The sequence below is a fragment of the Cyclopterus lumpus genome, chromosome 10 (genome assembly GCF_009769545.1).
Source record: "Cyclopterus lumpus isolate fCycLum1 chromosome 10, fCycLum1.pri, whole genome shotgun sequence".
NCBI classification, from domain to species: domain Eukaryota; kingdom Metazoa; phylum Chordata; class Actinopteri; order Perciformes; family Cyclopteridae; genus Cyclopterus; species Cyclopterus lumpus.
In genome coordinates, this window is record NC_046975.1 from 22,374,823 (window position 1) to 22,401,880 (window position 27,058).

Here is a 27,058-nt window from a genome sequence, read left to right on the forward strand (position 1 = left end):
TGGGTTTATTTTGATTGTCCTTTCATATTTAAAACAGTGTGCGGCTCCATGTAGAGCTTCAGTCCAACGCAAAGCTCCTTTTTTTCCCCATTGGAATAACTTCCCTCCTCCTGAGATGAATCACCTCCTTCCATCTTAAATCAACCCGTTTATGCTTTTTAAGTTGCGCATTCTGGAACTGAAGTCCAAATAAGTCGCTTTTTTTTGTATGCCGACGCGATTCATGAATGTATCATACGAGTTCTTATCCTACTTCTATCTATTCCTGTCCGATACGTATTTGTCGCGCTCGTCTCCGTGTGTGTTTTGCTCCATCTCTCCCGAGACAATCGGATCAAATGGATTCATATCCGAATTAAAATCCGCGATCAAACATTCTCTCCGATCTGAAGCTCGAGGCGTGCCGACAAAAAAAAAACGCGTCTCTCTCGCTTGGCGTCGACAGCAAAAACGGCGGCGGGGAGCGATTAGCCGGCGGCGGCGGTGGAGGCTCATCAAGTCGGAGATCTTTTTCCTCGTTACGTCTCTTCGTTGTTTTCTTCTCTGCAGACCTCAACTTGGAGAGAGGAGGTAAACGTTTTGGTTTTGTTTTCAGGAAGCATCCGTTCCTAATCAAGAGCTCCTGCCGGTTTTTACTCTGAGAGAAGAGGAGAAATAAGCAGGAATGAAATAGTTATTAAAAGACTTTTTTGCGTCGCAGCTGCTTTTGATGATATAATAAACAGTTAATGCAAAATTAGATCAGATAACCCAGAGGGGGAAGCTAATTACCTTGTTTTTGAAATAACTCTAATCTTCAGTAGTACATCTGGTACTTGGTTCATATCATACCTTTTTTATTTTTGTGATATTTTGGGCTGCTGAGGTCCAAGTGCTGAATATGCTTATTGTGTCTTCGTGTTTGATATCTTGTCTTAACTGTTTTCAGTCGAGGGACAATATTGGATGCATCTTTTTTTTTGCACTCTTTTACTTTTCATGTTCTTTTCCTTGAAGTGAATCCTAATGTGTTGAATCTGTGGCCAATTATTATTAATGAGAGAATGTGTTACACGTAAATTAGTCCATATTAAATAATAAGATGCCCCGAGCGTGTTTGTTTGTTTGTTTTGTGCCACTGATGCAATCGTCGATAAGCCAATCATCAATAAGCCAATCGTCGATAAGCCAATCGTTCGTCAATAAGCCAATCATTGATAAGCCAATCATCAATAAGCCAATCATCAATAAGCCAATCGTCGATAAGCCAATCATCAATAAGCCAATCGTCGATAAGCCAATCGTTCGTCAATAAGCCAATCATTGATAAGCCAATCATCAATAAGCCAATCATCGATAAGCCAATCGTCGATAAGCCAATCGTCGATAAGCCAATCGTCGATAAGCCAATCGTCGATAAGACAATCTTCAATAAGCCAATCGTCGATAAGCCAATCGTCGATAAGCCAATCGTCGATAAGCCAATCGTCGATAAGACAATCTTCAATAAGCCAATCGTCGATAAGCCAATCGTCGATAAGCCAATCATCAATAAGCCAATCGTCAATAAGCCAATCGTCAATAAGCCAATCGTCAATAAGCCATATCCGCCGTTACAGATGTTGTTGTATCACTGTTCTGTTTTGTTACAGCAGCTGGTGCTCAAGGCTCCAGTTCTTTTTTATATATATATATATATATATATATATATATATATATATTTATTAAAAGGTCCTGAAGTCAGTGTAAACCGTCAAAAGGCTCTCACTGCCATCCGTGATGGCTATTTGCATAAAAACGATTCAAAGGAATTCAATGAATGCTTAATCAAATATTTGCTTTCATAAAAAAAAAATAGATCTTAGCACGAGTAGTTTCAATTATATATTACAAGCTGCTTAGAGACGGCTCTCTAATGTCTATTTTATGAAATCGTCTCTATTCAGTTCAAGTTTCTCACTAAAAAAAAAATAGATTTAACCACGTACATTTGACAGTATAGCAATAAGATCAGCTTCCTGAGAGCACAGTTCACTGAATATTGGCTAATCAGGGCATACCTAATAAAAGACACTCAAATGTACACGGTCCAATATTCAGGGGTGTTTTTGATTCAATTTCTCTGAATTACCGCCTAGTGCAAATATTGAGAAAATAGATTAAGAAAACGTGCAAATCAAAGCCCCTTTGAGCTGTAATTACACAATTACACTGACATCAGAGTCACAATGGACCTCTTCACTCCCCGCTTATCCTACATTTAAACTGCGTAATCCCGGAATCGATGCAAAGTACAGACGACCTCATTCTTCTTGGAATGACACGACACCGACTCTCCAACTAAATACGCTGTTATCGTCCGCACACCCTCCTCCAGCTCGTTGTCTTTGCAGCGCGTCGATGCCTCCGCCCCAGATGATGATGATGATGATGATGATGATGATGATGCAGCGAGCGGCGTTGAAACTAAAACACTGAGGGTCACAGGAACCACATCTGATGGCCATTAAGGCATCTTTTCCAAATGCTTCCTCTGTCTCCGCCTGTGATGTGCCGGAGTCTGGTCTCTCGGCGCGAGGGGCTTAGCGAGGAGGTTCTCAAGGTCTGTTTGGAGGAAGGGGAGCGGTGGTGGGGGGGGGCAGCTCAATGGCTTTGACTATCTCCCACTAATGACTCTGATTGTTTTTGCATCGATTCGGCGTCAACCACTCCCCGAACCACGTTATCAAGACCTCGGGGGCCTACTTAAGGGCGTCCATGCTCGAGGCCGACAGGAGGGGACGAGACCCATTTTAACCTCAAAACTCAAAACTCCAGGTGATGGATCTTCTGGAGGCTTCCAGAAAACATAAATAAATGCCGACTTCTTTTGACGTCGGCGGAGATTAAAAAAGAAAAGAAAAGGGGAATACTTGTTCGTTCTGGAGCCAACGAATCAACCCGGATGCTCGAGAACCGCCGCAGGTCCCCGGCGGCGCTTTCATTATCGATGAATCTTTCATCTGGTTTTCACATTTCTGGCAGGAGGCGAGTTTTACAATTACACATGGAGCACGATCTGTGTAATAGGTACATCACAGATTAACCTCTAGGAGTCTGCAGGATGTTCTGCTTCATTGTTAACATGTATTATTATGGCCAAGGGTTATTATGTAATACGCGGCATTAAAAATCAATCTGCAGAAAACTTTATTCAAGCTTTTGGTCCCCGATTCACGGTGCGTTCCAGTCATTTTTACACACTTCCCTTTTAGGTTGCATATTTAGATACATTTGTGTAATTTTACATTCATGCATAAAACTTGTTTTTGGACTTTTCTGGATCAAAAAATATGTTTCACAAGCATGTTTCATGACGCTTTTAGAACACACAGTGGACAATGGTTGGTTTTAAGTAACACATGGTTTGTTTTAAAATAACTACGTAACAATGTAACCACCATAAATATATCACAATGTCCTCAGGGGACTTTTCTTATGTAACATTAAGTAACACGCTTGAACGTTATATAAAGTTAAACAAACTTAATGACACGAACAGAGGTCTCCTGGGTGAGCATCATGTGTACGTTCGACCTGGTTTCTTTCGCCCATATTTCCACCCTATTGAGAAGGATTGAGCCGTTTCCCCAACATGCTTCTGATTAAAGTGTATTTGAACTTCCAGTACACAGAAAGGAGGGACCAGTTGTTCTGACTGGGATTGTTATGCAACACAGTGGTTACTGAAAAGGAGAGAAAAGATGTATTTCATGTCTTTTCTTTTATTTCAGTCCCAAAACAGTTGACGGTTGTTTTTATTTATTTTTTTGGGCGGGGATACATTTGGTAAGAAATGTTCAACACTTGTAGCATTGATGTGTTTCATCACAGAACAATCGTATCATTTTGGTTTATAGCTTTAAAAACACATTTAAGTGAGCAGTTACTCTTTATGTACCGCACTATTGAACATACCATGTGATCGATTAAACATGACTCACCTAAAGAAGTTATGAACCTTTGATGTTACCGACTTTGCTCTTTTTACAAATGCTGTATCCATAAAGTGCAAAATCATTTATTAAGTTAGTGGAGGCATTGTTCATTTCTGGCGAGGCAGCGAATTCCCATAATAACTCTAATAATAATAGATTAAAAAAAAAAGTAAGTTCATAAAGTGCTTTGACAGACAGGGTCCAACTGGGAAAACAAACAATAGAAGACACAATGAAACCAATTGATGACAACAAATAAATAAATAACAATTATTGGGAAAAAATAATGAAATAATAGAAGTAAAAAGACGACGTCACAAAAAAAACGCAAACAATAGAAGATACAATGAAACCAATTGATAACAACAAATAAATAAATACAAAATAGAGTAAAAAGACGACGTCACAAAAAAGACCGGTCTGTAAAAATGGGGCGTGGCTTCAAGCCGAACACAGTCTCAACCGCCCCTTGTTGCCTCTTTAAGGGGTAGAAGTGTCTCTCTAACGTGTTTTTTAAGACATTAAACACGTCTTACAACAACGGAGCGGCCCCGTAACGCGTCGTCCTTAACGAGCCTCTCACAAAAGGCCGAGAGGGGAGACTGACCCCGGGTCAGCTAGCTGTTGCCTTCGCTTGCAGAGGCCCAGCGTAGGACATGTGAGTTGTGAATGCCAGATTAAACTGCCGCTCCGCATCACTCACTCGATACCGAAGCGCGAGTCGTTCCCATGAAGCTGGAAGCGTTAGAATAGGGATGGCTTGTGTGTGTGTCTGTGTGTGTGTGTGTGTGTGTGTGTGTGTGTGTGTAGTGAACATCAACACCTGAACCAAAGCTGATGTAACAGATCAGCCCAGTAATTGATATGTAATATCTCCAGCAGGTGTGGCCGACACACATATTTTGGAGACGGCAATTCAGCTTCAAGAGTCGGGGAAAAAAGTACTTTAAATCACGAGTACACAGAATTTACGGAAGAATCACAGGATTGTACTCACTAGTCAATAAATAAGAATTTCCTGGAGTCCTGGACCAGCATTCAGTCTATTTCTTTAGTTGTTACACAGTCATTATAAAATAAAAGGTGTATATTATATTAATTTGCTCCTGGGATCACTACAAACCAAAAGCAGACTAAATAGAAAACTAACCAAATGTGTTTAAAGCCTTTATGGGAGCATATGTTGTGTTATAAATGTGCAAAGATATAAAAAATAAACGTGCATCTTAACTTGTGCACAAATCAGGTGTATTCACACCCAGTAAGGTGGTGAAACGTTCATCTCCCAGACGACAGCAAGCAGCTGTTTACAGACGTTGCCTCGACAACGTCAAGGCTCTTGAACTTAACAAGGAGTTCAGCATGCTGTCAATGAGTCACATTGACCGATAGAGGAACCATCCATAATGAGAGATGATGTGGTTTTAATCTCGTGTCGTTTTAGGGGAGAATGTTAGTCGTAAATCACACTTTTGTGCAGATTAATTACCACTCAAGCAAATAAAAAACTTTGACAGGGTTTGCAACAAGTTTTCCGCCGACGTCACGAAACTCATTGTCATCAAAAGGCTCTCAAGTCCTCCATATTTCATTTGAACGAACGGGGACACATGTCACCCGCGAGGGCGACGTTGGCCAACTTTGATCCCTGGAAATGTGACTCCGGGGGGTGGGGTGGGGGGGGGGGGGGGTTCGACCCCGTCAAAGGCTGAAGCTGTGATTAATGGGCGAACCCTTTCAACGGGCCCATGTGGCACTCGCCACACAACATCCAGCTTAATCCGCCGGGCTCAGACCCTGCTCTCAGAGGTCAGAGGTCAACTGTTGCATGAAATATGGACCGGACCTCGTGAGAAGCGACGCCGTCGGAGCGTGAGCCGAAGCGCACTCGAGGGAGGGGCCGTTAAAAAATAAAGATCTTCTCAGCCTGACGGACATCTTTTCTTATTGCCGTGTTATTTACGCGTCCTCGCAAAAACATAGCGGGGCTTTTGAATTAAAAACGGGTTATTTAAGAAAAACGAGGGGGGGGGAGGGGGGAGTGGAGGATGTGAGCGTATTTGAAAAAGGCCCCACTCGGTCCGAGGGAGCTCTGGTGATCAGATCAGAGCCGCAGACAAAAAGGGGAAAGGAACATCTTTTTAAAGCGTGTTTTATTGAAAGCTGTAAAAAAAAAAATATTCGTTATTCGGGTGTGAATCTCAGACCCTCGAGGTAAACAAACGTTTGTGGCTTCCATCTACTGAGAAAAATAGTCTCTCTTAATAGAATGTGTAACTCTTTACACAAGTGAGACCCCCCCCCTCCCCCCTCTCTCATTGTAGATACATTATGGCTTCTTGAAAAGTGTGCACATGACTTCAGGACCGGTGACCTCAGATTACGACAGTCGAGTTTCGGCTGTCGGTGGCGAGGAGGCGGCAGCAACGCAGGAGGCGGCGCCATGATGAAATCCAGACGCCTCTCTCTCTCTCTCTCTCTCTCTCTCTCTCTCTCTCTCTCTCTCTCTCTCTCTCTCTCTCTCTCTCTCTCTCTCTCTCTCTCTCTCTCTCTCTCTCTCTCTCTCTCTCTCTCTCTCTCTCTCTCCCTGGGTGTTTCCACTCCAAACATCGCCCCCAGTGTGTGCAGGATAGACGCATTAAACCTGCTCCTCCTTTCCTTTCCTTCCTCTGACTGGATTCCTAGAGCGGCGTTCGCTCCTTTTTTTTGTCGTTGTTGTTTTCCACCGTAAAAAAGAAACACCGTAGACAATGTCAGCGCCCCCCACCCCCCCCAAAAAAAAATAATTAATTTTCAGGGCTTTACCTTCTTCCCATAACAAACACATCATCTTGGTGTGTGAAGCTCAGTTCTGGATGAGGAGATAGAGAGCAGTGTGTGCTGCTGCCATCTAGTGTCGGTGACGGTGATCTAGTGTCTGCCTGCCCGAAGGCCTCCGGGGGGGGGGGGGGGGGGGGGGGCATCAGTGTGAGCTCCTCTCTGGAGTCGTGATGGACGGATCCAAAAGCTGAAATCTACACGTCAACACGGAGCTACGAGTCCTTTCACCTCCAGATCTTCACGTTCCCACAGCATCGACGCATCCCCCCGGGAGGGGGGGGGGGGGGGGGGGGGGGGGGGGGGGGGGGGGGGGGTTGTAGCTTTAGTGAGGTTGACATATCCTCTCCGGCGGGTGACCACAGCAGTGAGGATTACCGAGGCCCCCCGACGGGTCCACATATTGGATTTGGGCTCTTTGTAATGCAGTTGTACGTCGTCGGTTGAATTCCGTCGCTCACTTAAAGCCACTCGGCTCGGCGACATCGTGGTGGCGACACGACAGCTCCGCCTCCCCGGGCTGCGACGCATCGCTCCACGCCGTCTCATGTGAACGGACGCAGATGTGTGGAAATGGGGGTTTGCAGGCCAGCGACTAAAAATAACCCAAAACCAACACAACGGGAGCTCCAACACGTGTGTGTGTGCGTGTGTGTGTGTGTGTGTGTGCGTGTGTGTGCGTGTGTGTGTGGTAACTGTGTGGTTATGACTTCTTGAAGGACTTCATCACTGTCAGCTTAGCAAATCCAGAGACCCCCCCCTCTCTCCCTCTACCACACACACACACACACACACACACTTTTCCTTTCTTCTACAGGGAGCCAAGAAAACGTCTCGAAAAACTACTTTGAAAATTTCCCAGAAAGTTCAATTCCCATATCTGCAATTTCGGACTCACCTTATCCTAAATCATTCGACTTGATACCACCTTTGGCCCGTTTCGTCTAATGCTCATAATTGCTCACCTAAAAGTGCAAATAAATGACGCGTGACCCCCCCCCCCCCCCCCCCCCGGCATAGCAACAGCAAGCTGTGCCTTCCACCCATCTGAGTATTTATATCCTGTAAGAGAAACAAGACTAGTGAAATATTTAAAAGAGCTTTTAAATCACTTGAGCCGGGCATAAATCATCCCGGTGCCCTCTTAGCCTGTGGCACATTGGCAGCGATGAAGATAATGTGGCTGAAAAACAAGGAGCAGCCATCGCCCTGCTGGATGTGGAAAAAGACGTCTTTCTGGGCTGCAGCAGAGGAGCAACCGTGAAAAAGATTTAACTCCTCCAGTGCTGAAAACGCTGTCGAGGAAAGGAGGGGTGGGGGGGAGGAGCTTGGAGTTCCTTTTATAAGATTGAAATTTTTTTTTAAAACGCGCATTTTCACAATTTTCACCGCTCTTGTTTTCCACTTTTTCTTTTACAGAACAGCCTCTGGCTCCGAGGCCGAGGCGGCGCAGGAGCCAATGAGGTCCCTGGCGGGGGGGGTGGGGGGGTCCTTTTGGCTCCACCACGTCGAACCCCGGAGCCGCTACCGATTTTACGAACTCACCGAGAAAAAGAAAACAACAGGACTTCCCAGGATAAGAGCGCTGCGGTCCGGGACTATCGATGCACGACGATACAAACTCGGACCGAGGAGGCTCTAAAAAAAAAATCCTGACTCTGCATTTATTCTGCTCGCAGAACCCTAAAATGAGAGCAGCGTCGGCTCGCTCGTTACTTGGCAAGTTGGAGCCGGCTTTAAAAAGCTGGCAGGTCCGAACGCCGAACGCGGCCGAGTGTTCTTCGCTCTTTCGTTAACGGCGTCATAATCTAAAACCCGATAATTCAAAACCGAGTTGTGCCCCTTTGAGTGTGAAGTAGTTGTTTTATTGCATTGTTAGGCCAAAGATATTCATATTCAGACCGCCAGAGCACTGAACCACTTATATCCTTCAAGACACACAAGGAGGCTCACACATATTATATATTTATTTATATTTATATTTCCTGGCGTCCTCAAATCAAATGTATTACGACGCCCCGGTTGCGTCGCCTCAAAACGTCTGCACAGAGACGAGCACTCGTGGCGCCGAGGTACCTGAGCAAGCAGAGGGGTTTACTGCCCAGGGTCAAAGGTCAAGGTCGCCCAAGGGTGCCATTTGGGTGGCAGCCAGCCACCGCCGGGAATAACGAGGCCTCTCGTGTGAAGGTCAGCGGGGTCAAGGGGCCATAATTTCCCCCCAAAAAAAGAAATGATGGAAATAAATATTAGGATTTATTTTTGGAGTGTGAAGCAGTGCCAGTGTATATTGTTGTTAAGTTCAAGGTAATTACTACCTCCCGGCCTCCCGCTGTGTCCACCAACAGTACCTGCACATTTATCACTCACCAGCCGGTCTCGAGCCGGTCTGGTTTTTGGACGCGGACCGGCCGAGACCGAGGGACCGGCAGAGACCGAGGGACCGGCAGATGTGGCTGATTACTGAAAACACTTATTCATCTCTTGGCGCGGATCGGCGATGCATCATAATAACCAATAACGATGAGTAGTACACTTGATCGCAGTTTACCCAGAGTTCTAACTTTATTGGTTGACATCTCTATCTATGCTGCCAGCGTCACATTTTCTTAATATAAAAAGGAAGTTTTTCTCACGGCCAGCTTTAAAGAAACGACTGCCAATCCAAAACAGTCACACTGAACATGTTTACCGAGCTTTTACTGAAACATCTGCTCCCCTGGAAGCACAAGTATTAAAGGGATAGTTGGGGATATTTAATGTCGCCTGTTAACCGTTCATGAGCTTCTTTTTTTTGTGCTTATTTACTGCATTGTTTTGCTGCTGTTTAGAGGATGAAAAGAGGGTCTGTGATGGAAAAAAAGAATATATATATATATATATATATACATGTTCTTCATTTAATCAACTTGTTTCTCCGTCTTTGAATGCATTCCCCCCCCCCCTCTGTTTTATGTTCCACCACATCCGCGGCTAATAAAAAAAAATTTGCACGTCTGACCTCATAGTGCGGTAACGCAATAACAAAAAAATAAAAAAATAAACATTATGAAAACCCGCCTCTATGCGCATGCGTCACCGGAGCACCTGCCGAGAGGCAAACTGTTGCGTGCGAGCGCGCGGACCTCATCAAGAGCGCAGATGCCTCGGAGGTTTTTTATTACCTGAAATGATACTCGTGGGGCGATGGAGCCACGTTTGTTTTAAATGTTCCGCTTTTCAAAAAAAAGAGGAAAATCAAACTTTTTGTTGTTGTTGTTGTTGTTGTTTTTGTTTAAAAATCGTGCCGTGTTGTGCAGATTCCACATGTGGCTCCCAGAACCTCGACGGAGGTGTTACCGCATTACGAGGCAGCGCTGCAGACGAGTGTGATCGGGAGCCAAAACAAACAAACAGTCGTATATATATATATATATATATATATATATATATATATATATATATATATATATATATATATTCTGAAAGCCGTAACTCAACATTGTTGTTGTCTGGACCTTCATGGGGCCAAATGCCAAATGTTGCACACAAAAAGTTATGGATACTGAAGTTTGGTGGTGCTTGAATCTCGTTGGTTTTCTGACCCGTTCGGCTGTGACTGGAGTCTTTAATTATAGTGAAATGTCAACAACAGTCTTTAATATGAGATGTGTAGATGTCCAGCAATACGTTTACCCAGAAAAAAGCAACTTCGAAAACTAAGAAAAAGGACGGTTGCCGTATGAAGGACTGGCTTGAATAGTATACGGACTTATTACCAAGTAAAGTGTGGACACGCATACAAATTAAATAATTAACAAGACAACGGAAGCATATGGACACCGCACGTGTTTTATCGTGTGTCCTGTAGAACGTTTCCACGTTATATTCTGTTGTAAATATCATATTTGTTGTTTATTCGTTGCCGTCGACAGGGCCGACCGACAAGTACCAGCTGCGAAATGTAATTAATGTCAAATTTTATTTATTTTTGCTCCCAATGACTCAGTAATTAAGTGCATGAGCAGACAATGAGTGGAGCGGCCGCTATTGATTAACGGGCTTTGGATTAAAAAAGACGGTTCCCTTCGTGAGCTTTTCGAGGCCGATCTGCATGTGATCATCAATTATCATCTTTTCTATTGCGTTTTTTGGTGTGTTTTTAAAAAAAAAACTATGTTCACATGCCCCATTGTTGACTGAACCAGAAACGGCACATTCCCATGAAAAATCAAACTCCAGAGGACCGAACAACAAGCAGACGAGCTTCTGCTTTGGAGAAGCGGAGGTTCGTACCGACGTTATTCACGTTAACACCTCGGTAGCTGCTAGAAACTGGAGGAACAAGTTGAAGCTGAGAAGAATCTACCCGGTTCTGGGGCCTTTAAACTCAGCAGCTCCTCTCAGAGAACCAATCAGGTGCACCTACTGCTGCTTGTTGTGTATGAATCAAACACACACACACACACACACACACACACAGTGTTCTGCGTCGGCACATGTTTACGTCTCCTGTCCGAGGACCTTTTTTTCGTGCCAAGTTATTGTTCCAGCGGGTAAAACCAAACAGGGCCGTCAATAGCAGGAAGCCGAAGGACCCGGCCGGGCGGGCGGAAGAGCTGTCGAGCACATGAAGTCACAGAGTTGTATTTCAGCACAAATATTTGTCGAGTCAAATTGGCCAGACGAACGTTCCCCCCCCCCCCCCCCCCCCCCACACACACACACACACACACACACACCATCACAAAGCCAAGAGCGACGCGACCTTCCAAGAACTCGTGAGATAAACATTGACGGTTACTCGACGCTCCGTTTCTCACACTTTGACAGCCGACTGATGCGACCGCGTCGGGTATCTGAACAGATGATTACTGCAGGAAACAAATGCCCCCCCCCCCCCCCCGTTCCCACCTTACATCTGATAGAATACAATAGGATGCAGTAGTTTGTTCTCCACATGAGGTAGAAAGGGTTTTTTGGTCATATAACGTACCCACAGTAGTTGCCACTACTGAGACCTGCAGGAGGTTGATGGAAGTGGTAAAAATGTAATTCATGGTTATTATACAACAAACACAGAGTCACACAGTTCTTTGCCTGACAACGATGAACAAATACCAAGTTACAGGTGGTTGGTTTGAGGTAATGACCTTTAACTGCATGAATTAGGCTTTTTTTGGGAAGATTGGTCTTCTGAAAAATGCTTTTCCTTCTATAAAAGCGATACAAACCCCCTTTTTCTGAGTCACACGAGGTCCTGATTCAACTCCTCCTTTTGATTCATCAGAAACTTGTTATCAGATATTAGATTTGTAATAATGAGACAGCGAAGGGGGTCCAAAAGACTTTCGGTCTCCACATCGGCAACATTGTGCCGAAGAGGGTCTGAAAGATTTGGTCTCCGGGAACGAATCAAAAGTGAAGAAACGCTACATTTGATTTCACTGTCTTTACTTCCACCGTTTCACTAACTACGGGCATAATGTTTTATAATAACGATGCCTGTATCTTTTGGATATATCTTGTAACTCTTTTAGCCACGAATAATGTGTTTCATTCTGATTTATGTTTGGAGTCCGGGCAAGATTCGTATTTAATACAATATTATCTTATTAGCTCTTCATAATATTGTCCATTTGCCTGATGCAATATTGCCTTTTTTCCAGTCTTAAAAAAACCTTTTTCAGGAGCACTAATCCAGTGAGATATCATCTAATTGTTTGCCGCCCTGTCCAAATTTTTTTTATCAGTCTTCTTGGTCTGGAAAACACTTCCTGTTTGTCAGACAGATTCTCCACCGGGCCGGGTGGGGGGGGGGGGGGGGGGAGGCGATGATTACACCAAAAAACGCCGTATACGCGAGTGGGACTCTCAGCACTTCGGGCGGGCTTCGGGGAGGCCCCCTTCCCCCCCCCCCCGACTCCAGGAAGACTTTTTAGCGTTTGTGTTTTGGCTACGACGGCCCGATTGAAACAACCCGATCGTTCCGACCTCACTTTTGTTTATGTGCTCGCGCCACGACGTGTTTAGGCTGAGGTGAGAGATTTCTTTATTTTCCTTCAGGGCCTCGCCGCCGTAGTGCCGGATACCTCCGTGGCTCTTTAAAAATCCGGCGGGTGTATAATAATATATATATATATAAAATACAAATACTCTCTCCTACACGATGCATTCTTTATTCGGGCGTTGTGGATCGGAAACTCCGCTAAAATCCCATCTAATCTCAAGATTTTCATACAAGAAATCCATATCTTCGCTCCCACACGGCGATGGACCGCGAGGCGCCAGGTGCCGTGTAGCGTCATAAACAGGCGTGAAATGAGCCCTCGGCGCCCGGTTTTGCCGGTCATGCAATAGTCTTGATGGCTTTAAAAAAATGGAAAAATACACCGCATGATCCCACTCTTGGATTTCATCCTGATCGCTACCTCAAGCGCTAATTAAATGGCGATCTGAGCTCCCCGTTTCATTTTAATTCCATCGTTTTCCATTTGATCTGGAACACATGGCCGAGGTATTTTCTTCTTCTTTTCTCCACCGGTGTGAGAAGAAGAAAAGGGCAGCGCGACTATTCTAAGTTGGTATTCACACCTTCTAATTGACAACAAAAAAAAAGCGTATTTTCTTTGGGTAAGTATGTCTGTCCAGGTGTCAGTAAACAAACCGGGCTGTTAACACGTTTACGAGACGCGAATAAATAGAGTGTATTGTACCTGACAGGAAGTAGCTGAGTTAATGACGTCGAGCTGCTGCTGCTGCTCACATCGTAACGTCTTTAAACCCCCTGCAGGTTTTCAACAAAAATAATTGACAAATCACCTTTTTATTGGCCCCCCCATCTTCGTGAATCCAGCGTTGCGCAACTCCCCTGTGGTAAACTCTCCACGTGAGCAGAGGTCAGAACCAAAACTCATCCCTCTCGGTCGGGCCTCACTTCGTAAATCCTCTCCGAACACAATAATATGTTGAGAGAGAGAGAGAGCGGTGCCAAGTGGTTTACGGCCGTCAGGTCCTCAGGGACTTCCTGGACCAGATGGTGACAGGTGACAGTGAGATATGCAGGAAATGTTTCCTTTTTTTTTTTGTTGGTTGATGTGGGGGAAAAAACAACAATAAATGACACGTGTTAATTATCGCCGATGTAGTTTGGAGCCTAAATCAGGTAAATATTTAGTAAATGTGTCATTTAGAAATGAATGATCACGTAAGCAAATTGTGTCTAGCGCGTAAATAATCAAACATTGTGTTGAAGCCAATGGAATCGGTGGTCAGTAAACACCACTCTGATGAATTTATAAGCTTTTAAGTGTGTTAAAAAAAAGTTTGTTGCTAACAATAAATCTAAAGGAGACAACTAAGCATCCTCACTAGAGCTCTAGTCCTCCTTTAGCTTAGCGGCGGTGAAGTTATTTGACCGCGATGGAGTTCCTCCAAAGCCCAAAGTTAGCTCATTACTTCTGGTCACTGTATCCATGCTTCAGAAAATCATAAAAAAGTGGTCATTTGTGAATATTATATTTCTGAAAAATAAACTAAAAAATAAATTTTATGGAATAAAAGTCCCATTGGCTTGTTGTCGAGGGAACCAGTGCGATGCTAACTTTCTACAAAAACACTTCCTTGGTGCTAATCAACAAAAGTTAGCTTTGTTTGTTAGTGTCTTTGAGTGTACTAGCATGCTAATGTTAGCCTTCACTACCGCTGTGCAGTCTCACAGAGACGCTTGCATGGCTGTTAACTCTATTATTTTTATGTGGTCTGAATTTAGGGGTAAGATTTAGTGCGGTAGATGTATTTTGTTTATTTATATTTATAAAAATGACACATGGCATAATCTTTTGTAGGATTTTGAGTGAGCTATGTGCTAGCATGCTAACGTTAGCCTTTAGCACCACTGCGCAGCCTCACAGAGACGCTTGCATGGCTGTTAACTCTATTATTTTTGTGTGGTCTGAATTTGGGGGTAAGATTTAGTGGCGGTAGATGTATTTTGTTTATTTATATTTATAAAAATGACACATGGCATAATCTTTTGTAGGATTTTGAGTGAGCTATGTGCTAGCATGCTAACGTTAGCCTTTAGCATCACTGTGCAGCCTCACAGAGACGCTTGCATGGCTGTTAACTCTATTATTTTTGTGTGGTCTGAATTTAGGGGTAAGATTTAGTGGCGGTAGATGTATTTTGTTTATTTATATTTATAAAAATGACACATGGCATAATCTTTTGTAGGATTTTGAGTGAGCTGTGTGCTAGCATGCTAACGTTAGCCTTTAGCACCACTGTGCAGCCTCACAGAGACGCTTGCATGGCTGTTAACTCTATTATTTTTGTGTGGTCTGAATTTGGGGGTAAGATTTAGTGGCGGTAGATGTATTTTGTTTATTTAAATTTATAAAAATGACATATGGCATAATCTTTTGTAGGGTTTTGAGTGAGCTGCAGTCGAATGATGTGTGAACGCGGCTCGTATCCCAACAGAGGAAAGAAACCAAAGGCAACACAGACTGTTTTTCCAGTGGCTCAACTCAACCTTCTAATTAAGCAGACATCGAATTTCCCGAGAAGTTCATCAATCAAACGTGTCGAGGAAAAAAAAAATTCGGTGCGTCCAAATCAAACACGGCTGCCGAGGAATCTCCCTCTCGAAACGGGTTCGTCCAGAGAGTAACTGGAGGCCGAGGTGTTGCGATCATGTGTGTCTAAAAACCACTCGACGCCTCCACGCTGCTACCGGAGACTTCTCGTGAACGGGAAAGAGGTGGAAAATGCTGCAGATGTGTCATAAATCCTCCAGTCTTCAAGGGAGGAATCATGAAAACGCCTGCTGGCAAATGTTGTTTATTTATGTTTATGTTTACCGCATCGTAAGATGAGACGCGTCTCCCTCCGCTAGCCCACTGAGGCTAACGCGCAAAGTTGTATATGAGCGATGTTTTACTTTGTTATTTTACAAAACGATTGTTTTTTATACTATTAGAAAGTGGGTAAGAACAAAGACACACATGCCAAATTCAATTCAGAATCCCACTGATAATTCTACTTTTTTATGTGACCTTTCCAATGGATTGCTACCAATAAACAATATCGCGCCACCACAAAAAGACTTTGTTTGAATAAAAAACAAAAATCCTGACCAGTAGCCGTTTGAGAATACGCTCTGTATTTCCACTGCAGATCGGATATCTGAAAGATTGATAGTGTAGTAATGATACGCTGTCAAGACGAATCCTAACGGAGGATATTATCACGTACGTGATTTATCGCTCGATACACATTGCGTAAATTTCCACCGGTGTCATCCAGCGGAGATGATAACAATCAGTTATGTACTGTTAACGCACCAAATTGCATAAAAAAATGTAATGTTACGCTATAAACTGATGAATTCACATTGAGTCCATGCTACTCGGGACAGATATATTTGTCTAATGGTTCAAACCTTAAAGTCCGATTGTGTTTGTCTACAAAATGTCGACAAAATCAAATACGTCATGCATCGAATATTCAATACGTGAATATAAAAAAGTAGGAAACGTCAGCGTGCTCACAGTGACGACGCTAACGTTAACGTGTCATTTAGCACGTTTACGCCTCCTCACGTCATCCTGAGGGGGCGTAAAACATGGATGTTTTGGCCCAAAAGGCCACGAGCATGGCGATCCATCCAATAGTTGTTTTTAGATATTTGCCTGAAAATGGATCGATTGTCAACCTGTAGGTGGCGCCAGGCAACAAACACAGATCTGCAACGTTTATTTATTTGTGGGCGTAACTTTCGTGCTCAAGTAACGCAACTCGCGTAGCTATTTTAACCCAAATTACGACCTTTTCCTAAACCCTGGTTTTGTTGCCTCAACTCCAACTACGTTGTTCCCTGAGAAGAGGGAGGTTTATTTTGAAAATTAGTTTTAATAAGATATCACACTCGTTAAAATGCGACACTCTTCACCTTCACTGATGATGATGATGCTGTTCATCTTCAAGGCTGTAGTGTTAGAAATCCCCAGTAAGCGTCCCACACGAGTTCATTACTGGACAACGGTTTATTCAAACAGAAGCTCTTACCCCACACACACACACACACACACACACACACACACACACACAGTCTCATCACTCATCATCACAGTGGATTTACTGCGGCTCCTCAGAGCATCAGGTGTGTTCCCACCTCTCCTGCAGCTCATCAGCCAACAACTAAAAATGTCTGAACTTGCCTCTTGGCTGAATTTTAAGTGGAGCATTAAGTGTTGTGAACAGCTCATATTTTTTTTTTTAAATCTTCGCAAATTGGAAACACTGAGTGTTTTTTTGCACTCTGTAACCTCGGCTGCACATAATTTCCATCCAAATTTACAGCTTTGCGTTAGGAAAGATTTCCACCTCGAGGAAATCAATTAGGCGTGGGAAGACTGGCGGTTCAGTTAGTGTCTTATTTCTGCCGTCTGATTGACTGTGAGGATTAATCAGCCTGAGGGTTTGAACATTTTTATGACTCCATTAGGAATGTGACACTCCCTGCATTCATTAATGAATAAAACATTTCTAGGTTTTGGTTTTTATGCGTCATGAATTCATTCATTTTCAGGCACGAATGCAGAAAAGAAAAGAAAAAACTACAGAGAGAGGAATAAAAAGATGCTTTGTCAAGAAAGCTTTTATTTAATTTGGACAAAGTACCTGGCGCTAGAAGATATATACATATATATATGTGTATATATGTGTATGTATGTGTATGTATGTGTATGTATATATGTGTGTGTGTGTGTGTGTGTATATGTGGGGCAGTTGATTGAGCACAGGTGTTGGGAACGACCAATCAGGAGACACACACCTGGTGCTAACGGGATGTTACAGAGTGTTGGCGTCTTTACAGTTAAATTAAATGTTCGACAAAAGATGAAGTGACGACAGCAAATGCAGTTAAGACTCGGGCGATAAAAAAAAAAAGGCATAAAATCAAACGATGTTTTAGTCGTGGAAGAAGTCGCAGCGGCATGAAGGTGAGAGTGCAGAGGTTAATAGTTTTAATTATTTTGTAGGCCCGACCCCATAAATGAGCAAAAAGACGATCCAGGAGGACTTCACAAAAATGTTTTTTACTGACATATTTTAATGTTGTAGACCAAAACATTAAAATCTCTTCAACTTTTGTGGATCACAGACTTTATTTCAGGCATCTAACCAAAAGATAAGTTTTTGCAAACTGCTTGTACTAAGGCTGTTTAATCTATTTAATCTATTTTTTTTTTTTTAAATCTTCGAGATCTTATGTTTCATATTGATATTCAGAAACAATAATTAAGACATATTTAACTCTGTTGTATCACATCATTATACACTTTTGTTTTGGCCTAAAATTTTAAAGCCGCTGTGTCAGATTTGAAGATTTCGCACCTCGCTGCCCCCCGGTGGTGGTTTTGAAATAAGACACTTCCAACACACGATGAATCATTTTTATTCAAAACTACTTCAGAATATAAAAATGAATGGTGCTATTCTTCACACCGTGGCTGTTAAAAATAAATAATACTAATTCCCTTTTCGTGCAAAACAATTTTTTCGTTTCCTGGTGAGAAGAAACGCCCGAGATTTCGGAGACTGTTCGGATGATTTAACGTCCGCTCCGCTGTCTGGAAAACCTCCAGCTACATTTTGCCCCCATAAACACATTCGCTGACAAGTTCACTGATTTAAGGCGTCCAACGGGAATCCTGCAGTAAAAAAACACAACTCCGAGAACATTTGAGAGCAGGTTTTTTTTTGAGTTGGTGGGCACTCTGCTACCTATTTTCTATGTGGCTTTCTTTGCCAGCGGCGCGTTAAAAAAATGTGTCATCCGCAGTTGTCACCGCCGGCACGTCTCCACTTTCACCAACGTGTGACATCATGGAAATCAAACCCCAGCGACCGTATCGGCCATAGCCAATTAAAGCCCGGGATGTTTTCGAGCCAAACATGAGTGAATATGGAATATTGGAGCGCGTTTCACGTTCCCTTTGGTATGAAGTCACGTCTCTTTACAGATGGATACCTGCTGTTGATCTCACTTTTGAATCCTGCAACCATTAATAATCAAAATCGAGATGAAGAGTTCCTCTCATGCATATGTTTGTTGCTTTTTTTCTCCTCACTATTAAATGCGTATAATCAAGCTTTAATCTACAGCAATGTTTGGCATTCCAAGCAAGAATAAAGCAGACGAGTTGCTGTCTTTGTCTGTAAATCTGTATTTCACCATAAGAGTTACACAAAAAAAAAAAATCTGACAATGATTCATGGCCCGATTCATTAGCTTAAAACTAAAAATAATCTCGAGAATACGGCCCAGCACGTAATTTAGTGGTGCAGTGAGGGCTTGTAAAATCAGCCGAATCCAGCTGGCGTACGGTTTTACAGCAAAGTCTCGATGCTTCGACACTTTAATGCTTTTGCTCAGGCCTGAAAGTAAATGACTGCACCTACGGGGAAAATAATTAGCACTCGGGAATTAGAAACAGACCTCTTTCACAAGTTTTTAAAAATTCATCTTCTGCAGTAGAATGCTTTTTAACTTCAGGAAACATTGATAATGAAGCAAATGTAAAAGTGGCTTGAACCTGCATTCTCTCTACTGACCACCAGGGGGCGACTCCTCTGGTTGTATAGAAGTCTATGCTTCATGTGTTAAAGCTGCATTCTCTCTACCGACCACCAGGGGGCGAATCCTCTGGTTGTATAGAAGTCTATGCTTCATGTGTTAAAGCTGCATTCTCTCTCCTGACCACCAGGGGGCGACTCCTCTGGTTGTATAGAAGTCTATGCTTCATGTGTTAAAGCTGCATTCTCTCTACTGACCACCAGGGGGCGACTCCTCTGGTTGTATAGAAGTATATGCTTCATGTGTTTAAGCTGCATTCTCTCTCCTGACCACCAGGGGGCGACTCCTCTGGTTGTATAGAAGTCTATGCTTCATGTGTTAAAGCTGCATTCTCTCTACTGACCACCAGGGGGCGACTCCTCTGGTTGTATAGAAGTCTATGCTTCATGTGTTAAAGCTGCATTCTCTCTACCGACCACCAGGGGGCGAATCCTCTGGTTGTATAGAAGTCTATGCTTCATGTATTAAAGCTGCATTCTCTCTACTGACCACCAGGGGGGCGACTCCTCTGGTTGTATAGAAGTCTATGCTTCATGTGTTAAAGCTGCATTCTCTCTACTGACCACCAGGGGGCGACTCCTCTGGTTGTATAGAAGTCTATATAAAGGACTCTACTTCTCTTGATTTATTCCCTCAGTAAACATTGTAAACATTAGTTTTTGGTCTCAATCTCTCGTCTCAATCTTCTTCAATACAGCATGATGTTAATTTAGTAAATTATGGTCATAATTATGGTATTCTGAATAAAGATTTATTCGAGCGATGGTGAAAAGTGGCGTGAGCGTGATGAATTGCTTCGCTATGAACGGTCGCGCCTTAACGCCACATCATTTCAGTTTAAATGCTCGACGTCATAGTTGCTGTCAGATTCAGGGAGTGTAATACCAGTGAAGCAGCATTTAAACATTTTGCCGTATGTTGTGTTAAATTCATGCATGAAGTATGTAAAAAGAAAAGAATAAAACCAAAGTTTATTTTATTTTTAAGGCTGGATTGTTATTTATCATTAAAAGGTAGTAAATCACAGTACAAGGTTCAATTTTATTTAGAAATGCGCTTAAAAAAACATACCGAGCCGTAAATCTCGACATGTGTATATTAAACAGGGAGTCCTGTTAAAAGAGAAATAAAAAAATTAAAGTTAAAAGCTCTCTGGTGTCATCTTGGAAAATACAACCAGAGTGCAGTTTAATTAAGCACACTGGAAGTCGTTTTACTTTTGGTGCACAAAAAAAATCCAGGTGAGACGTAACCACGGCGATTTAGCATGAAAACGCATCTGTAGCCCTTCTAATAAGCTTAGGCCTGAAATAATTGCCCTGTGCATTGTCCGACGCCTTAATAACCTGTACTTTAGTACTTTATGTGAAAACAACACCATTAAATGCGTTGGTGCCCCCCCCCCCCCAATTTAGAAAGTCTTTATCAAGCACGTAAACCGTAACTTTCGCTCCATTATTATTAAATTTGCTACGATTTGTGATCAAACGTGATGGAAATCAGCCGGCCCGGGAGCGTAACGGCAATAATTGTAAATAAACACATTTAATACGCGACCACACGGAGCGCAAACAAGTCTTAATTGTGTGATTTATTTTGTTGCAAATAAAAATAATACATTTCATTTTTTTTTTACATGACGTCTTGCCACACAACTGCTTTTTTTTTTTGCTTTTTGGAAAAACCTGCTGAACAAATAAAAGCTCCTCATCATAATTATTATTTCGTACGAGCCCGTCTGGGGAGTAATGAGCGTAAACGCAGTGTTGTTTTGGGGGGGGGGGGGGGGGGGCTGTTTTCTTCAGGCCGTATAGCCTAAACACACTCATTAGCCTCCTGCTGTATTTATTTTGTCATCGCACCCCTTTTTTGTTTCACGAGGGACGACGACGAGTTCAGGACAAGCGGTTCAGGAATTTTGAAACCGGAGTCGCCGCCCGTTAGTCCTCCTCAGTCGACACGTTGCCATGTGCGGTGAGTTTGTCTAAGCTCCCTTAATGAAGCGGGGGGCCTAAATGTGGAGGAAAATAGCTTGGGGGGGGGGGGGGGGGGGGGGGGGGGGGGGGGGGGGGGGGGGGGGGGGTCATCCTTTGACGTGCTCAGGTGTGCACAGAGAGGGATGTTATTTTTATGGAGATGCCTCGGAGCTCATTCGGTCTGGAGGTCTTCATTAACGACAGCAGGAGGGGAAAAGAGTGAAGCTCAAAAATAATACTTTTAGTTACCGTGAAGCAGAAATCCAGAACATATTTAGGGGTCCGCTAATGCTGACTGTTTCACGGCTGCTCGTGGTGGTGGTGGGTGGGGGGGGGGGTGGCCAACCACCCGAAGCCATTCAACTGAATGTTCACCTGCTACCTGGGCTTTAAAATGGACCACAGCGGGCTCCGAGGAAGTAGACCAGGAATTAAATGTGAATGCAGGACTTTATTTTTATGTGCGAATGTGGCTTTAATTTACAGAGAACTGAGGTAAGATACAAGGAATATATAAGAAATACACAGTATGAGACTGCTTTAAACCAGTATTAGACTGCTTTAAACCAGTATTAGACTGCCTTAAACCAGTATTAGACTGCTTTAAACCAGTATTAGACTGCTTTAAACCAGTATTAGACTGCCTTAAACCAGTATTAGACTGCTTTAAACCAGCATTAGACTGCTTTAAACCAGTATTAGACTGCCTTAAACCAGTATCTCACTGCCCTAAACTTGTATTAGACTGCCCTAAACAAGTATCTCACTGCCCTAAACTAGTATTAGACTGCCTTAAACCAGTATTAGACTGCCTTAAACCAGTATGAGACTGCCTTAAACCAGTATCTCACTGCCCTAAACTTGTATTAGACTGCCCTAAACAAGTATCTCACTGCCCTAAACTAGTATTAGACTGCCTTAAACCAGTATTAGACTGCCTTAAACCAGTATGAGACTGCCTTAAACCAGTATCTCACTGCCCTAAACTTGTATTAGACTGCCCTAAACAAGTATCTCACTGCCCTAAACTAGTATTAGACTGCCTTAAACCAGTATTAGACTGCCTTAAACCAGTATGAGACTGCCTTAAACCAGTATCTCACTGCCCTAAACTTGTATTAGACTGCCCTAAACAAGTATCTCACTGCTTTAAACCAGTATTAGATTTCCTTAAACCAGTAATAGATTGCGCTAAACCAATATCTCACTGCCTTAAAATGTCAACATAAATACACACACATGTTTTTGAAGAAGATTACCGACCGTGCATTTTAAACAGCTGGTTATAGAGTTGATCTGAACTGTGGTTACATTAAAACTAGTCACGTTTCGTGAGCATCGGTTCTTGTGAAACCGCTAACAAAGCCCCCATATATATCATAGACATCATGAATCCCAGTGATGATGCTGCCTGGCTTATTGGTGAACCTTCCATTAACTTCCTAAAAAATAATGGTTCCTAATTATGATTTTATTCCTGTTTTGACTAGTTCCAATTTTTAAAAAAAAACACGATTTCCAGCACTTCCGGTGTGGAAGTTTTGTTTTTGCACGGCGGCAGCTGCTCTCTTACTTCAGCCTCTTGCCATTCAACGTCCCTGACGGGGCTCGGTGCCTTGCCCAAGAGCACTCGGGGGGGTGGGGTGGGGGGGATCTCCGCTTTACCAGCTGCTCCGCGTCATCGGAGCGGGTGAAGGTCACCGTCGGGCGTTTGTGCCACATGGACAAGCACTCTGCCAGAGAGCCCAACGTAAATACCTCTCTTGTTAGTTTTTGCTTCTTTCGACAGGAAGTCCCGCTGCGCTAGCTCGCCATTAGGACCCGGCAGAGCGCAAGGACATCATTCAGATTATTAAATCAGTCAGGTGGAGGAAAGGGGGCCACTGCAGATATTACACAACTCCACAACAGCTCCCTAATTGAATCTGTCGTCTGGCTGCTACACACATTTAACTCTTTGTTCAGAGTAAAATATAGACTCCCGACATGAACCGTAGCTGGCAACTATTTCATGTAAACGGTTGCTTTTTTTTTTTTTTTTTTTTCTTCTTCACACATTTACACAAGGGCCCCGCTTGTTTTACACTGTACAGCGTTTTAAATAGATTGGTATTAATCTTTTTTTAGAAAACGGTGTGAAACATACGCAGAATACTAAATAACTTTGGGGGGTGTGGTCGCCGTCGTCTTGTCGGGAGGCGGCGTTAGGGTAGTCCGGACCTGGAGATTTACCAACGCGTGTTAAAACCCGGAGCCAATTTTACAGACTTAAATTATTACGGCCAGCTTGGAAAAATAAGGAAACAAAAGTAAATAGGGGGCAAAAGGGGGGAGATTTGCCAGTCGAGCCCCGTGACAGAAAGTGAAGGGAGGGCTGTCACCGGCCACTTGCTGAAGACATAACACATTACTGCTGAGGATAAACAGCTGTTGGGTCAACGAGACCCTAATAGAGGATTCGGATAGATTGTGTTTCGATGACTGTTATCCTTCAAAGATTAATAATACGAGATCCAGCAAATAATTTATGTGATATATTTGGTCCGTTTACGCTGTCGCATTGGACCGCACGCAGGACCTTCCAACGTGGGGATATCCTTTCAGTCTTTTGTACGTTTTGGAGGCCGGGATGGGTTTCCTCCATGCTATTTGTGAAGCTAGTCATGTGACATAACTTACAACAAGACTTGCTTTGGGTTCTGACCAGGTGGAGGGAAGCCAACCCGAAAGTGTCTTAAACCTGCATTCTCTCTCCTGACCACCAGGAGGCGACTCCTCTGGTTGTATAGAAGTCTATGCTTCATGTGTTAAAGCTGCATTCTCTCTCCTGACCACCAGGGGGCGACTCCTCTGGTTGTATAGAAGTCTATGCTTCATGTGTTAAAGCTGCATTCTCTCTCCTGACCACCAGGGGGGCGACTCCTCTGGTTGTATAGAAGTCTATGCTTCATGTGTTAAAGCTGCATTCTCTCCACTGACCACCAGGGGGCGACTCGTCTGGTTGTATAGAAGTCTATGCTTCATGTGTTAAAGCTGCATTCTCTCTCCTGACCACCAGGGGGCGACTCTTCTGGTTGTATAGAAGTCTATGCTTCATGTGTTAAAGCTGCATTCTCTCCACTGACCACCAGGGGGCGTCTCCTCTGGTTGTATAGAAGTCTATGCTTCTTGTGTTAAAGCTGCATTCTCTCCACTGACCACCAGGGGGCGACTCCTCTGGTTGTATAGAAGTCTGCTTCATGTGTTAAAGCTGCATTCTCTATCCTGACCACCAGGGGGCGACTCCTCTGGTTGTATAGAAGTCTATGCTTCATGTGTTAAAGCTGCATTCTCTATCCTGACCACCAGGGGGCGACTCCTCTGGTTGTATAGAAGTCTATGCTTCATGTGTTAAAGCTGCATTCTCTCTCTGCATTCGCGACTCCTCTGGTTGTATAGAAGTCTATAGAAAATATGGTCACTTCCATTCATTGGTTGCAAAAAAGCCAAGATGGTTAATGTTATCTCAGCTACCTCCAGCTGTTACCGGGTGTCACTCTTTCCATGTTAGCGCCACTTTGTTAGGTGCAATCTGTTTTAATTAAGTGATACGTGAATCCAATCTTTTAAAAGAAAATACACACTTGTCTCCAAACTTGGCTTAAGTCGGAGTTCCAGATGTGTCTTAGACCCCTGAGAACAGGACCGCTGCCACCGGCTGACAGACCGTCTTGTAAACTTGTTATTTATTTGGCTCTGGACATCCTCGTTGTTTACCTTGAGGTACACGGATGAATCTTTTTGGGTGAAACGTTTGGGACCGCTGACTGCTCTTCACATCATCTTCTGAGATTTAGATTCAACCGAAGCAGATGTGACTTTATCTGCAGCGAGCTTTGATCAGATTTATGGAGCAAAAAAAAAAAAAAAAAAAACTACAACTTGGGGAGGACGTGAACTTTTGAGTGCAATCAGTTTTTTTCTAACACATTTTATCCGAATAAATCCAGCTTGACAACAGCTCGACATCAAACAATCCAGACTACAGATGTTCACCATTCGCAGGAAATTGTCACAATGGAGAACACTGACTGTGAGAGAGCACATCTTTATCCCCCCCCCCCCCCCCCCCCCCCCCCCCCCAACGTTGCACTTCAACCTTCAACCCCCAATTCGAGTCTGGGAAAAAGATATAACTGCTTGGGGAATCCACCAGTTTCTGCTAGTTGGGATAAAGAAATTAAGATTAAGCAGCGGTGCCATGGACAGAGAGTAAATTATGTCAAATTGGAAACAGGGTCTCCTGAGATGTTGGAACATCTGTTGGGGGGTGTCGGGTTGCTTTAGCTTCTCGTTAGGCTTTCAGTTTACCTCGTCAGGCCGCTGCCAAAAGCCCCTCCGCTGTGTTACCAACAAGGCCGGGGGGCTTAATATGCTCCCGGTCACCCGTCCCCGAATGCCCTTTTTTCGGATTCGAGGGCATTACATTTTTGTGCTACCCCCGCGGCCCCCCCCCCCCCCCCTCCGCGGGAAAGCGATAACCTCTCTGGATTTTTATTTCCATGAAATATGAGCGCAATGAAAGCTACATCCATCTCTAGCATGTACTAACTGGAGATGGATCACGGCGAACGTCAAAGCGGCGTCCAACTATCTGCCGGGGGGGGGGGGGGGGGGGGGGGGGTTCGACCCGGTTTGCGCTGAAGATCTCATTAAAAAAAAAAAGAGAAACTCCACGGTTTTGTGTTTGCGGCCTCTCTTCCTTCCTGATCGCACCGGGGGGAAGAAAGAAAGGAAAAAGGTACCAAAAAAATAAATTAAAAAAAGCTTCCCAAAGTTTGGGTTGTCTCATTAATGACGCGATCGCCTCTGACGGTCAAATTGCATCTGACGGTGAACTTCCGAAGGCCCCAGAAGAAATCGGGCCAAAGCCGACGCCAGACGACTGAGCGATCATTTGGAGAAGAAGAAAAAAACACACACACTGGCAACACCCGGTGTTTTCATTTGCAGCTCGCTTTTTAACCTCTTCGTAAACTCTCAGCGAATGTTTCGTTTTTTTTGTTTTTTTTTGTTTTTTTGGCCCAAATTACGGGTCAGCCCCCGCGGTGAGCGTCTTTTGGGTACCACGTGTTTAGACTCCATTGAAATGCTACTGTCCGTGGGATTTGGGAGTTCAAGGAGAACAAGCCGGCTCGAGGGGGTGAAAGTGAGGTTACACCCCCTCGCCGTCTTCCAAGATGACCCCCTCGAGACCTGACCCCCCCCCCCCTCCGCGTCGCGACCTCGCGGCACTAAAGCCGTCCGCTCGTCAACTTGTCTTTCTAACTCCTACTGTCTTCATATTTCCTCTCTCTCTCTCTCTCTCTCTTTCCCACCCGTCACCTCGACTGTTTACTCTTTACATCACACGGTTGTATTCCCCCCCCCCCCCCCCCCCCCCTCTTGTACTCTTTCTCTCCGTGTCTTCCTCAGCTATGCGTCCACACTGCCAGGGGCTGACTCTTTTGATTTTGAGTGCAGTACATGTGGTTGAAATCGGAGGCCCCCCCCCCCCCCCACCACCACCACCCTCCTCACCCACCACCACCACCCTCCTCACCCCCCCCCCGGCCTGCGCTGCCAAGCCACAGGCCCCTGTAATGCCGCTCTGGCGCAGGAGAATAAGCCATTGTTCTGGGTGCAGTCGGTGGACGGACGGGAGGGAG